The 14,883-nt window shown below is 40.6% G+C and overlaps 1 protein-coding gene and 1 non-coding gene across 3 annotated transcripts in view; both read left to right on the top strand.

The window, feature by feature from the left end:
* ST6GALNAC3 (ST6 N-acetylgalactosaminide alpha-2,6-sialyltransferase 3) overlaps positions 1-14,883 on the top strand; it is a 617,424-nt gene that overhangs the window by 157,692 nt on the left and 444,849 nt on the right. The gene's annotated exons all lie outside the window — the stretch shown is intronic.
* TRNAV-AAC (transfer RNA valine (anticodon AAC)) lies at positions 12,913-12,988 on the top strand. The gene has a single exon. It is a non-coding gene; the product is annotated as a tRNA-Val (tRNA).

The raw sequence follows: 14,883 nt of genomic DNA, 5'->3' as shown, positions 1-14,883 counted from the left end.
GTGTCTCTCTTCTCTAAAATGAATAAGTAAATTAAAAAAAATACTATGGGCACAACTCTGGCTCTCGTCCAGTTCTAGCCTCTTTCTGTGCTTCAAAACTTCCTTCCCCTAGTTCTCCATGAAAATATGTTTTATTGTGTGTCATTGACCTCATCTTCCATCCGTCATTGCAAGTCATATTCCTTTGACTGAGTGATTCAGAAACGAGAATGTGCTACCCTATTTTTATCTGCCTTTATTTCCTTTGTCCAGCAATTCAAAACAAAAGAGGAAAACAGTAGGATATTCATTTCTCATCAGACTTCAATGTAAACTTCGGGAAGATAGCCTTTGTTTCTGTTTGTTTCCTATAATAAATGATAGATTTCTCACTTAAATTAACGCGAGGGAAGAGATTATTGGTATAAGAATTACTAAGATAAAAATACTTTGACTCAAGAAATATCACTGCTATTTTCACACTTGCTGCAAAATTTTATTATCCAGCTCTTGGCATGAGCTCTGTGTTGAAAGAATGAACTGCCTTTTTTTGTCTCTTTAATATGAGTGATGAATAGGGGAATGATTGCTCTGTGGCTGGGTGGCCACCCTCTTGAAGAGGAGGGTTCTGAAATGTTCTTTTCTTCCATGTGAATGTGTGTGTGTGCGTTTCCATTTTTGACCTCAGTTTTTTCTGTAAGAGTTAACAATTAGATATCTGAATGTGCTTTTGGAAGTATCCAGGCTAGGCCAGAGCTTATATAAATCCATGTTATTATCTTGCAGTTGTTCAATACAGTTAAGAACCAGTGCGATGGTGTTTTCTGGAATAATGCAACAATGTTTTGACTTCCAGTTATTAAGAATAAGAAAATGGTGTTTTCTGGAATATTATGACAGCTTTTTGTCATCCTGACTCTAATGATTCACCTTTCTAGTCTGTTCTGCTTATCGATGCCAGTATAATAATGTTTTTTAGAAGAATTTGATTATGTAATCTATCTGTATAAAAATCTCTTTAGCTTTAGGAATTCTTAATCCCGAGTCCACAAACTGCAGTCAGGAAATTGGTGAACTCTCTGAATTTGTATGCACAATTTTCTGTGTGGAGGATCCAGAATTTTGGTCAGAGTGTCCAAGGCATCCTTGATTCATTTTAGAATATTCTAACTCTTTATGAAACATACCTGTCCAGTTTTTCACACACCTTCTAGCCATCATAGTAGGCTCCCCACGTGCTGACCCCTATGGCATTTCCTGACCACTCTGTTCTTCCATGCCTCCCTGCCTCTGAACCTGAGGATCGTCTGTTTGTGGTGCCCTTCTTGTAATGTCATTCTTGATTTTGCCTGGTGAACTTCCGTTTTACCTTTAAGACTTTTCTCCAGGGCCATCTTCTCTGAAGAGACTTTATTTCCTTTGTGAGGAACAAAATGTAGCTCTTTCATCTTTTTACCTCTATAATATTCATCATATTCCCACTAAATTTAAGGACAAGAAATATATCTGTTCATTTATGTATACCCATCCTAGAGGACAATGCTGGCCTAGAGTAAATGCTCATTAAACATTTGTTAAACAAATAGGCAAAAGGCTAGAAGATAATTCTTTCTTTAGATGGAGTGAAGATAGGCTTTATGGAGCCCAGTGGCTGGAATCAACATTGCTTTCCTGTAGATTAGTGGTTTATGTAACCTGGACATCAAGTTACCTGTCCCTTGGATGAGCTATCTTGGTCTCCTATATTAAATAATATTACATTGATTCTCTGTTCAACACAACAGGCTATAATGGATTCCTCTAAGTTTATGAAGCAAAGGATTTCTGGTGCCGGAGATTGATTTTGGTACTTAAAAGCTTCTCAGTAAATCATTAAGGGGGACAAAGAACCCAGACAGGTGCCAAACTTTCCCCTAAATCAGCTGATAAATTCTACATGACAAGATAAGACTTTGTCTCCTATGAGGATGCACTGTTTTCTCACCAAGTGGCTTTGGAAGGTGTGTGAGTCCCTTAGGAGAGAGAAATCTGCTCTGGAGTTGTGGTCCCTTAGAGATTTAGTTGATATTGTGGGCATTGGATGACAGCATAGAACCCAGAAGAGTTCAGCATGGTTTTTTGTTTTTTTTTTTCAGACTGAGTAAATGTCTATCTGGCGTGATAGCATAGGGAGCTATCTAAGCAGACCAGGAACATGGATTGAGCAGTGGCTACGACCGTGTCATTTGTGATGCTCTTCTGAAGCCCTCTTCTATTTTTGTCACCTGCTGAGCTTTGAGCCAAAGTCTGTCTTATTTCAAAGTATATCTGATGTGATCAAAATCCACTCTGCCCAAAGACTTTTTAGGACCTCTAAATTTGCTGAAATGGGATTTAATCTTAATTTGAATCTTATGCCCTCCCTCCCCAACCCCATGCCTCTTTGTGAGTGCCAGGAATTTCATAATTAGAAACTATTTTAGCTTAAGGCTTGGTTCCCTATGAGGAACGTGTTATGCTTTTTAAGCAATGTGTATATTAGTCTGAATAAGTCTATCAGAACTCTCTTTCCTGAGATTAGCCATTGATACAGGTGACAAAAAGATCTGGTACAAACATTGAGGGATAAACCCAGGCACATTAAATAAGGAAAAGCATGCACCCCCCCCCCCCCCACACACACACATACCAATAGCATTTAAGGCTACCAAAGGTAGCATTGCCTGTGTCACTGTTTATTTCAGATGCAGTTTCTAACCTGCCACATGTGCTCCATTGGATTTAGGGAGCCTAGTTCATGCTCTCTCATTTTGTAAGGAAATAACATTACTTAGATAATAGCTTATGGAAAAGTGGGTAGATAGTTTGCTAATAAGTTGCATGCATCTATAAATTGAACAAGGGAGAGAAAATGATGACAAATTTGAATGAGAATGTTGTTTGGAACCCAAAGATACAAGCTTTCAAAAGAGCCATCTTATTTTACGAAGCACTTTCTCTTCCTCTACTCATCATCCTAGAGTCCTAATCGTTACTCCCGCGCCTCATTCTACCACAGTTCACCTACCTGCACACCACTCGCCCCAAATACTCCTATTTTCTTTTAATGTTATTTTTGTATTTAATCCTCATGAAGGTTAATAAATTCTTCTTTCTCTCTATGTTATGAAAGCATAACTGATGACTTTATTGGTGCAAATACATTATGGCTGCTTTGACATTTACATTTTCAGCTCAGCTCTGATAGATGAATGATTCCGGCAAAAGGAAATCAGTTGCACCCAGACCGTAGGTATAAAACACCACACTTTAGGATTTCTTCTTGTCTGGAAGATAGTGGGGGATGAGAAATATTGAAATTTGACATAATACTGTATATTTCTTCTGAGGAAGAGAATTCACTTTGTTTTGTGTCCTGAAGTACACCTCTCATCAACATTTGGCCTGACACTTCATGCCAACCCAGGGACGGATGTCTCTATTGTGTGAACCTGTTCACTCTCAAGGGATGCTAGGTGACTTCTCTAGGTCTAGTTAGAATGACTTCTTTGTTCTTCTAGAGCGTTTCGTTCAATTAAAAATAATTATAAATACATAATAGTTATTAAGTATCTTGTTTGTGTTGGCAATCGGAATTTTACTGGAATCCCAACCGTTGGGAAGACCAGAGAAAAATTTCAGTTCCTGGTTGAGTTTAACTGACTTTTTTGATAAAAAGGAGAAATATTTTGCCTGACCAGTGTTGGTACAGTGGATAAAGTGTCGACCTGGGACAGTGAGGTCCCAGGTTCGAAATCCCGAGGTCGCTGACTTGAGCGCGGGGTCACCGGCTTGAGTGTAGGATCATTCACATGATCCCATGGTCGCTGATTTGCACCCAAAGGTCACTTTCTTGAAGTCCATGGTTGCTGTCTTGAACCCACGGTCACTGGCTCAGCTGGAGCTCCCCAGTCAAAGCACATATGAGAAGTGCCGCAATGAGTTGATGCTTCTCATCTCTCTCCCTTCCTATCTCTCTCTCTGTTTCTTGCTAAAAAAAAAGAAAAAAAAAAGATATTTTTTCATCATGTAGAAATGGCAGGTGTGTTTTTGTTTTTGTTTTTTTTCAAAAGTAATTTGAGCTGACAGTGGAAGTCAAAACCAGATGCAACGGGAAATGTCAGTTGGCGGTGCAAACCGTCAGGTGAATTCAGGCAGCGTCTATTTCTTTTCTTTTTGTTCTGTACCCTGGAATGCCCTGCTTTACTTTTTCTCCCCCCTCGATGTTCAGAAGTGCTACGGCTCTGATCAGTCAGCATGGGTGCTGTCTGTAAACATCCAGTGTGATGGTGGTGCTGGTAGCTGCATGTCAACTCTCTCTGGTGCTTCCCGAAAGAAAATTAATGGCCTTCTCACTTGGGATGCCAGAGAACTTCAAGATCAATTTCTCTTGTATCATTTAACACATAGTATTGAAATGATTTGTTTGTTTGTCCAGTTTAATGTCTCACTAGACAGGGAAGTCCTGAAGGCAGAGCATGTATTTACCCATCTTTGTTCATTACCATTTTGTGTCTTCATCACTTGGTATGTACTCCAGAGACAGCACTTCATAAATATTTTCAAAATGAATGTAAACTGTAAAGGATATTTAGAATTTTTATTTTGAATGAATGCAAATAGTCATTGTGTCATGTACCTCTCAGTATTTAAATCCCACTTACTGGGAAGGATTTTAGAAGCAGTTTAGTTTATCACCCTGATATTGATTGGATGAGTTTCAGACCAATATTTTAAAAATCTCTGGGGAAGAAAATTCCAAAATTTTCCAGTTAGTTCTTTTTTTTTTTTTTAAGTTCAATTATAGTAATAATCGACATCTATAAAGTAGCTAAGGTATTTCTGGTATCATTAGCTCTTCTGTGACCATGTATGTTTCCAAAATGCTGCGAGGTATCTGTAGATGTGACTGTATAGAAACCTTGGAAAATATTTGCTGAGCAACTAAAGAATGTGATTTCTAGAGCCTGTGTTGGACGTGGGGGATATCTAAAACCTGAAAGTACTCATTGGTGGAACATATAATTTCATTACCTTTAAATGAAGTCTGTATCTGGAGGTAAACACCAATCAGCAACAGTTAAGCTTCAGGCCCGAGAGAACTGAGGTTAAGATGCCACAGCAGAATGATGATGATTGTAGCAAAATACATTTACTTTAGAGGAGGATGAATTTTCCTATTGAAACATTGAAAATAGACCATTTCACAGAGGTTTGCCTACCCCAGGGGTCCCCAAACTTTTTACACAGAGGGCCAGTTCACTGTCCCTCAGACTGTTGGAGGGCCGGACTATAAAAAAACAAACAAACAAAAAACTATGAACAAATCCCTATGCACACTGCACATATCTTATTTTAAAGTAAAAAAAACAAAACGGGAACAAATACAATATTTAAAATGAAGAACAAGTAAATTTAAATCAACAAACTGACCAGTATTTCAATGGGAACTATGGGCCTGCTTTTGGCTAATGAGATGGTCAGTGTGCTCTCTCACTGACCACCAATGAAAGAGGTGCCCCTTCTGGAAGTGCAGCAGGGGCCAGATAAATGGCCTCAGGGGGCCGCATGCGGCCCGCGGGCCATAGTTTGGGGACCCCTGGCCTACCCCTTACAATTTTTTTTTTCAGAGACAGAGAGAGAGTCAGAGAGAGGGATAGATAGGGACAGACAGACAGGAACGGAGAGAGATGAAAAGCATCAATCATCAGTTTTTCGTTGCGACACCTTAGTTGTTCATTGATTGCTTTCTCATATGTGCCTTGAACATGGGCCTTCAGCAGACCAAGTAACCCCTTGCTCAAGCCAGTGACCTTGAGTCCAAGCTGGTGAGTTTTGCTTGAACCAGATGAGCCCGCGCTCAAGCTGGCATCCTTGGGGTCTCGAACGTGAATCCTCCGCATTCAAGTCCAATGCTCTATTCACTGCGCCACCGCCTGGTCAGTCCCCTTACGAATTTTTAAGGACATTATAATTCTGGAATGCCAAATTTTAAGCAAAGCCTTGTGGTTTCAGTAATACTATTAATCAAATCACGACTCCAGCAAGAGCAAGCTCTCTGATAAAGTGGAGCTTTCTCTCACACACTCTCTAACATTCTTGTTCTTTCATTAACCTGAGAAGTTTATGGCACAAATCCCATTCTTTTCCTTAAACACTTTTATTAACCAGGGTAATTCATAGGTGGTCTGGTGACCATGGAAAGAGAAGTTAGTTTGGAGCAAATGTCTATGAAACCCTCTTTTCAAATTCATTTCTCTCAACTTTATGTCCAACTTAATCTATCCCATTTTCTTGCTGACTCTGTGCCATGGGTCAAACTGGACCAGCACTTGTGAAAAACCTGTAGGCAGTGGGTCTCAGAACTCTAGAGCAGGGGCTGGGAACCTTTTTGGCTAAGAGAGCCATGAACGCCTCATATTTTAAAATGTAATTCCGTGAAAGCCATACAACGACCCGTGTATGTTAGGCATTATCCAATAAGAATTTGGTGTTGTCCCAGAGGACAGCTGTGATTGGCTCCAGCCACCCGCAACCATGAACATGAGCAGTAGGAAATAAACGGATTGTAATACATGAGAATGTTTTATATTTTTAACCTTTTTTTAATTAAAGATTTGTCTGCGAGCCAGATACAGCCATCAAAAGAGCCACATCTGGCTCGCATGCCATAGGTTCCCGACCCTAGTTGGTTTACCTCCAGGAAAAATGTTCTCTCTAAATGAAATGTACTTTCTCTGGTAAGAAAACATAAAATGTATAACCCTTTCTATTTTAGTTGAGAGTGACTTTAGATTCAAATAGTTTGCTGTATATTAGTCCGTTTGAAATGAAGCAACATGAACAATGGTTTCTGCCTGGAGAGGCTCACAGGGGCCAGGGAGAGAGCCCTGGGCATGGGCCTTCATTCTTGAAAGATAATTGATAGATATCTGAACACAGAATAAGGCAGCTTGGGGAAGGGAGCCGCCTTCAAAGAAGCTTTATCAGATTCAAATTAGACTCACAGGGTAATGGCCACTTCACCTGTACTGGTTTTATTTAGGGCTGAGAGACGGAATACATAAACTGACAAAGTGCCAGAAAATATATAAAAATAGAACTTTGACCCAGGACTGCAGAAACTTGTTTATGTTATACCCCCTTATCTACAATAAATAGCTCAGGCATCCCTCCTGCTATAAATTAAACATTTGGAATTCAGACTGCTGTCTCTAATAACAATCCAGGAAGCTAAACAACCTCTATAACAATCAGCACCAAATGGCAAGAACTTGATTAATGACTGACAGCTTCTGTAATTCTTGTTTCCACTCTCAACTTAGGACCAATCAGAGAAAGCCAGATATATTCCCCTAACTAGTCAGATAGAATGTTTTATTTCTAGTGAGCCTGCCTTCAGCTTCCACATGCCGATAGAACTTTAATCAGAGCATACCTGAACCTTTCCTTTTTTCTCCTGTGAAGCTCTTCCACTCCTTGGCCTGCCTTGAGTCTCTGCCAAAACGCAAGTGAACGTGGCTGACGCCCTGGATGTAGTAAGCTCTGAATAAATAGCCTGTGCTTGTTTTCATTTAAGTTGGTCTTGATGTATTTCCACAGGGCCTGGTTGGGCAGAAAATGATATTACCCAGCCACTTTTTAATCTTAGGTGGGTGATTCCACGTGGCTGTTCTTTCAGGTACATCAGCATTTCCTTGCTCTGGAGGGGGCTGTGGCTGGCCTGAGAGAGATGCACATGACCCCTAGTTGCCATTCTACGTGTGTAAAGGGCAGCGCAGTAAAGCACATTACTAAATGTCAATGCATGCATTAGGTATTACTGTCTGACAGTCTATCCCGTTCTCATGGCTCCAGGTGGGGAGGAGCAGCGGGCTTCTTTGTGACAGAGATCAATGGCCAATGGCTTAAAAAAAATTTTTTTTTAATGTTAAGGTATAAAGGAAAACCTTTTCAAATATCATCCTCGAAAGATTTGGAAATAGGAGATCTGAGCAAAGGGGGTCACCAAAGGGCTAGTACTTGCCTATAGATGAGTTGGCTTAGAAGCTCCAACTTCCTCATACTCTTATTTGTGCTGATAATAGGGTCCAGTTCAACAGGACTGAGAAAGAAAAGCCAAGTTATTTTTCTCTTTTTCCAATGAAAATTCAATGATGTTTCAACAATGACCTCTCCTCAAACCTTAAGGAGTACATATGAGTGTTAAGAGGAGACGTTGGGACAATTGTCTAAGGACACGTTGAAACCATAGAACTCCTTATTTTCTAATTTTATTTGGTTTCTTTTGGATTGAGTTTATTATATGTGTTCACTCTGTTATGGCAGTATTTTAAAATTGCAATATGGAGTTTGAATAAGATGAAATAAAGGAGGGATGCAAAAATACTTAAACATTGTTCACGGTGAAATATCTACATTATTTTCAAATCATCTTTTATTAGTTGAGCTTTTAGGATCCTATTACAATATACTAGAGTTTAAGAAATTTTTTTTGAAATAATTTAATTTTATGCATTTATGATTAGATAAACCTGAATTATATCAGTTTATAAAAAATGTATGAGATTAGCATTATTAAATTTCATATTTTAGTTTTGGGTTTGCCTTTTTAAAAAGACTTGATATATAAAGTCCTCTTTATCTATATGTTATATAGCTATATAATATATATCTTATATATTTAGATATGTAAGTACTGTGAGATATAGATGCCTATTAGTAACTGATGACTTTTCCTCATCTCTGTGATCTAAATAAATACATTGGGAAGATATCAGAATCAACTACCATTTGTCAATTGACACTGAATTATGACAACAACAATAATGAACCCTCAAAACAATAATTGGCCTTTATTGAGTGCTTGCTATACACTAGGCACTGTCTTCAGTGCTTTGCTCTAGTTAAGTGCCAGTTTCTTTGTGAAGATCATTGTAATAATTATGTCATCACTTATGCCTGCACATTTGCAGTACAATTTTAAAATTAATTTTATTGGGCTGACACTGGTTAACAGGATCCTATAGATTTCAAGATTACACTTCTATATGACACATGATCATTATTTTGCATGTCTGCCCATCATCCAGAGTCAAGCCATCTTCCATCACCGTATATTTGGCCCCCTTTATGCCCCACCCCACCCCACCCCACTTCCTTCTGTCTTGTAACCACCATACTATTGCAATGTAGATTTGATGTCTACTCCCCACTCCACTCCAAGAGGGGAATCTATTTTCCTATTCTTTGAATTCTAGAAGGTCTTAGTGACTTTCCTGGACCAAGTGACTATGGTGTAATTCATGTTTGATAACTTGCTAGCCAGGGCCTCGACAGGACCCACTGCTTGCTCTGTCATCTTGGAACACGGGCCTAGGATGAAAAACCGCATAGAGTAGGAGGTCAACCAAGAGCTAGGACCAACCCCTTGATATGTGAGTGAGGCTATATGTTTGAGAAACAGGACCAATGGGATGGATAGATAGATACATATAAATTTATCAAGGTTTTTATTAAAAGGAAATGGCTTGTGAAGTTATGGAGGCTAAGGAGTTCTCAGATCTGCAGTTGGCAAGCAATAGACCCAGGAGAACGATGGTGTATTTCCAGTCTCAGTTTAAAACTCTGAGAACCAGGAGCCAATGGTGTAAGTTCCAGTCTAAGTCTGAATCCAAAATCAGAAGACTGATCTTCCCAACTTGAATGCAGTCAGAGTGAGTGAATTCTCGCTTTCTTAGCCTTTTGTTCTATTTAGGACTTCAATGGATTGGATGAGGACCACTCACATTGGGAAGGGCTTTCTGCTTTACTCAGTCTACCTATTCAAATGTTAATCTCATCCAGAAACACCCTCATAGTCACACCCAGAACAATTTATCAAATATCAGGGCACCCCATGGCCCAGTCAAATTGACATATAAAATGAGCCATCACAGAGGGTGTCTGGAGCAATGCAGGTCCAGCTGAGTCACCACATGACTGCAGACAAGGCCCAGCCCAAATTGCTGTTCCATAGAATTGTGAGCCAAGAAAATAGTTGCTTTTTAAATTTTTATATTTTTAAAATTTCCAACTATGGTAAAATACATATAACATAAATTTACCACCTTAACCATTTTTAAGTATACAGTTCAGTGGTGTTAAGTATACTCATATTGCTATAAACCAATTTCCAGAACCATTTTTTATCTTGTAAAAGTGAAACTGTACTCTAATATTAAACAACTCCCCGTTTCCCTTTCCCACCAGTCCCTGGCAACTGCCATTCTTCGGTGTCTGTAAGTTTGCCTACTCCAGAGAGCTCCTTCCTGTAAGTGAAATCATACGGCATTGGATCTCGGGGTTCTGGTAGCAGAATCCAGCTTTTTAACACCGCACAGTATCATACTGTACAAAAGAGCATGCTCAGAGTTATTTTGTCTTTAAGGGTCTACACTGGATGGAGAGAAGCATGAGTAACCACCAACCCTGAAAAAAGACTGTGACTGATGTTCAAGAAAGTGTGTTTCCCCAAAGTCAGCAGCATTTAGTGGTATTTTAGCTCACTAGGCTGGGTGGTTTGTAAATAATAAAATTTTATTTCTTACAATAATGGAGTCAGTCTGGGAAGTTCAAGATGTGGTTCTGGTGAGCATCTGTGTTCCTTGCGCACTCGCAGGGTGCAGAGCACGGCGAGAAAGGGCAGCTCCTGCTCAGGAGGATGCTCGTTCTGTCCTGAGGGCACTACTCTCACTCCCTAGTTATCTCCCAAAGGCTGCACCTCCAAATGCTGTCACCGGGGGGAGGGAGATTCAACATAGGAATTTGGGGGAGACACGAACTTTTTCATTCCACAGCAGGATCTCTACCAAGGGCCAAAATGATTCTTGGGAATAAATAATCTTGCTTTGTTAATATATAATGCACAGGTATAAATACAATATATAAACAGATATGCAGTGTTGGCAGTATTAAAATTTAATGGGGGCAATTAGAAAAATATGTCTAAAAAGGTTCCTTGGCGGGGCAATCATTTTGTTAAAAAGTCTGAAATCCTGCCATCGGGTAGTTATTGATATTATTTTTATTAAATAGATGTGGAAATGCAGGTTGAGAGGTTAAATAATCTGGGAAGAACACAAAATGATTGGGTGGGGGAGTTCTGACTCAAACCCAGGTCTGGGTGTTGCCAAAACAGGTACCTTGATTCACTGTGGGATGCCTTCCTGCTGCTTGTTCTCAGGGGCAGGGAAGGGGCGCTTTCTACCTCCCTCCAGGTGCTTTCTGCTTTCCTTCCTTCCAGAATTCCTCTGTATTTTTACCTTGTGATGGCCTCTACCCTCCTAAACTGCTCTGCTTTCTCCTCTAGGATCTGAGACCTTACCTCCTTGGCTTCATCGTTAACCCAGGAGTGCTCCAGGAGAAATTTCAGCAGCAGGATTGCAGGAAAGGGTATTTGCATTTTAATGCCATGCTGAGGAATTACCCAAAGGATGGGGTCTTTCCCAGTGGAATTTCAGGGTCTCTCCCAGGCTAGTGGGAAGTAATTTAGAACCATGTGCATTGCAGACCCATGCAAATCATAACAGGAAGGCAGACGCCTGCCTTTGACTGCAGCCTGTGTACCACGTGTCTTCGCTACATGTCTTCATCTGACCCTCTTGACTAGACTCTCCTGCTGTTATTCTATCAACTAGGCTCAACACCTGAGTGTCTCTGTGTATCAATTCCAGGAACATTCAATCTTCACAACACATTTTATATTAAACAGAGGCAGCCATGAGAAACACTTTGTTGTTGCTTTTAAGGTGGTTGCTTTGAAAGAATTGAGTAGCCAGTCTTGGCTTTTTAACCAGGGTGTCTAGCATCAATTTGTCAGGAAGGAGTGGATTTCTTTCTTTTCTTCCCAGAGGGCCCACGGAAAATGAGGAATATAAACAATAAGAGTAAATCGATTGAATTTACATTTAAAAGCTTCCATTAGGAGAGCACAGGGGCGGGCCCTGTTTAGATCATCAGATGTTACCCCCCCAAATATATACTGCTCACAAAAATTAGGGGATATTTCAAAATGAATATGAAACAAATATCCCCTAATTTTTGTGAACAGTGTGGCTCAGGTCTGGTGAGAACTAAAGAGGGTGGCTTCAGCTTTTCCACAGAGATGCTAGTGGTTAAACCTGAGGTTACAGAGCCTGGCACTTGAGCATTCTCTGCTGGAGGAACCAAGAGTCAGTCCTTCAGCTGATGGTCTCTGGCTCTCAAGAGAAAAGCAAGAACTATTCAGAGCTGTTACACAAAAGACAAAAACTCCCACATGGATGCATGTCAAAGCCAAGGTTATTTTCTCAGTGTAATAAGTAAACAGGTTTCTCTCATTTGACATAGTGATATAGTAAATTTCCACGCCTGACTTCCCCCACCTAAAAAGTGGGGTTGTAAGAATACCTGCCTCTATTATTTTGCTGGAAACTGCTGTAACAAAATACCACAAGGGTGACTTAACCAAAATTTATCGTGTTCCAGTTCTGTAGGATAGAAGTCCTGGGTCAAGGTATCAGTGAGGTTGTTCCTTCTGAGGGTTTTTGCTGGTTACTGACTATCAGGCGTTCCTGATCCCAGCCTCCATCTTCACGTGGTGTTTTCCCTTTTAATAAGGACACGAGTAAGATTGAGTTAGAGGCTCATCCTACTCCAGTGTGACCATATTTTAACCTAACTAACACATCTGCAATGACCCTATTTCTAAATAAGGGTACATTATTAGGTACCGGAGTTTAGAATTTTAACATAGAATTTTTGGGGAGGAACACAATTCAACCCATGACAGCACTTCACAAGGTAGTGTGTGGATTAAATGACAATATAAAGTTCTGAGTGAGGGTTTGCTCTAATTATTATTGGTAAGTAGACATCTTAAAGAATAACCATATAGCCCTGGCCGGTTGGCTCAGCGGTAGAGTGTCGGCCTAACGTGCGGAGGACCCGGGTTCGATTCCCGGCCAGGGCACACAGGAGAAGCGCCCATTTGCTTCTCCACCCCTCCGCCGCACTTTCCTCTCTGTCTCTCTCTTCCCCTCCCGCAGCCAAGGCTCCATTGGAGCAAAGATGGCCCGGGCGCTGGGGATGGCTCTGTGGCCTCTGCCTCAGGCGCTAGAGTGGCTCTGGTCGCAACATGGCGACGCCCAGGATGGGCAGGGCATCGCCCCCTGGTGGGCAGAGCGTCGCCCCATGGTGGGCGTGCCGGGTGGATCCCGGTCGGGCGCATGCGGGAGTCTGTCTGACTGTTTCTCCCTGTTTCCAGCTTCAGAAAAAGAAAAAAAAAAAAAAAAAAAAAATAATAACCATATAAATAATCACCATTACTATTTGAGGACCTGCTATGTGTCAGAGACTATATTGTTATACTTCCTTCTACACCTCATAGAGAGATCTTCAAAATGCTTTTATTTCCTCTAGTATTTCCAGTTTAAAAATGGATAAACTGATGCTTAGGTAGGTGAAATGATTTTGATGTAGCTGAAGCCTAACAACTTGTTTATGGTTGTAAACAGGACTGCAATCTCAACCTGATTGTGTACACTTTGAATAATGGAACAGTATCTCAAAAATTCACAACTCCTTACCTGTTTTTGTATGTAAATGCAGTTTGCCATATGATGTATTAAGTTTGCATAATCAAGGTTCTGTCATAATATTTTAGATAAGAAACTCAGCTGTTGCATAAAAAATGTTAATTAAACATAAAATAGTCATTTTGATCTTGTCAATAATTATTTAAAAATAGTGGCAGGTTCCTGATTTAGTTCATATTCAGTAGACAGAGCCTCCATACTGTGTTAGTAATGCTCAAATTCATAAAACCTGTCTGCTGCTTTCAGAGGGCTGGGGTTGGACTCGGTGTGTGCCGAGGGCATGGCCACTGGCCAGGCTTGGAATAGTGGGGCCCAGTGCAGTGGGGCTGGAGCACAGGGAGGAGTCAGGCTGATGCTGCTGGGGAGGGGTGTGAGAGCCTTGCATGGAGTTAGTAGGTCACTTCTGGCATTTGTATTCTGAGGAGAATCTTTTTATTTATTTATTTATTTATTTATTTATTTATTTATTTATGACAGAGACAGAGAGAGACAGAGAGAGGGACAGAGGGACAGACAGACAGGAAGGGAAAGAGACGAGAGGCATCAATCCCTCATTGCGGCACCTTAGTTCTTCATTGATTGCTTTTCTCATGTGTGCCTTAAGAGAGGGCTACAGCAGAGAGAGTGACCTCTTGCTTAAACCAGGGACCTTGGGCCCAGGCTGGTGAGCCTTGCTCAAACCAGATGAACCTGCACTCAAGCTGGCGACCTTGGGGTTTTGAACCTGAGTCCTCCATGTCACAATCCAATGCTCTATCCACTGCACCACCGCCTGGACAATTGAGGAGTGTCTTATTTTCAATGCAAGTAGAAGGGGGAGAGGACCTATTACAGTTGTACCTTTAGGCTTATTGAAGGGGCCAGTCAACAAAGCTGGAAGGTTTAAGATACATTTATCTGTATCAGCCCATACCTGATATTTCAGAAATATGGTAGAAATTAAATGGGTACCATAAGCTTAGAATTATTAGGTAATCAGCATAAATGGAGGAAAAACCCTCCCCCACCCCTTAGGGCTATATCCCATGGGAATTCAAAACGTTATAGAAAGAAGTGATTTAGGGGCAGTTACTACCACCTACCAGGACTCCTGACTAAATGAATGTTTATGGCGATGGGAATGCTAGGTTTAGTGCCATGTGCACAAATGAATATGGTATGGTCCTTGAAGAACATATAGTTATGGTCTACTAGGGGAAGATAAATACTTCCAACTTTCTTCCTTATATTTCTGAAAATAAAAGACTTTCTGCTTTTGGATGAATTATGA

Source organism: Saccopteryx bilineata, chromosome 3 (genome assembly GCF_036850765.1).
Source record: "Saccopteryx bilineata isolate mSacBil1 chromosome 3, mSacBil1_pri_phased_curated, whole genome shotgun sequence".
Lineage (NCBI taxonomy): Eukaryota > Metazoa > Chordata > Mammalia > Chiroptera > Emballonuridae > Saccopteryx > Saccopteryx bilineata.
The sequence above is the reverse complement of the archived record's forward strand: the minus strand, read 5'-3'. Positions and strand labels throughout refer to the sequence as shown.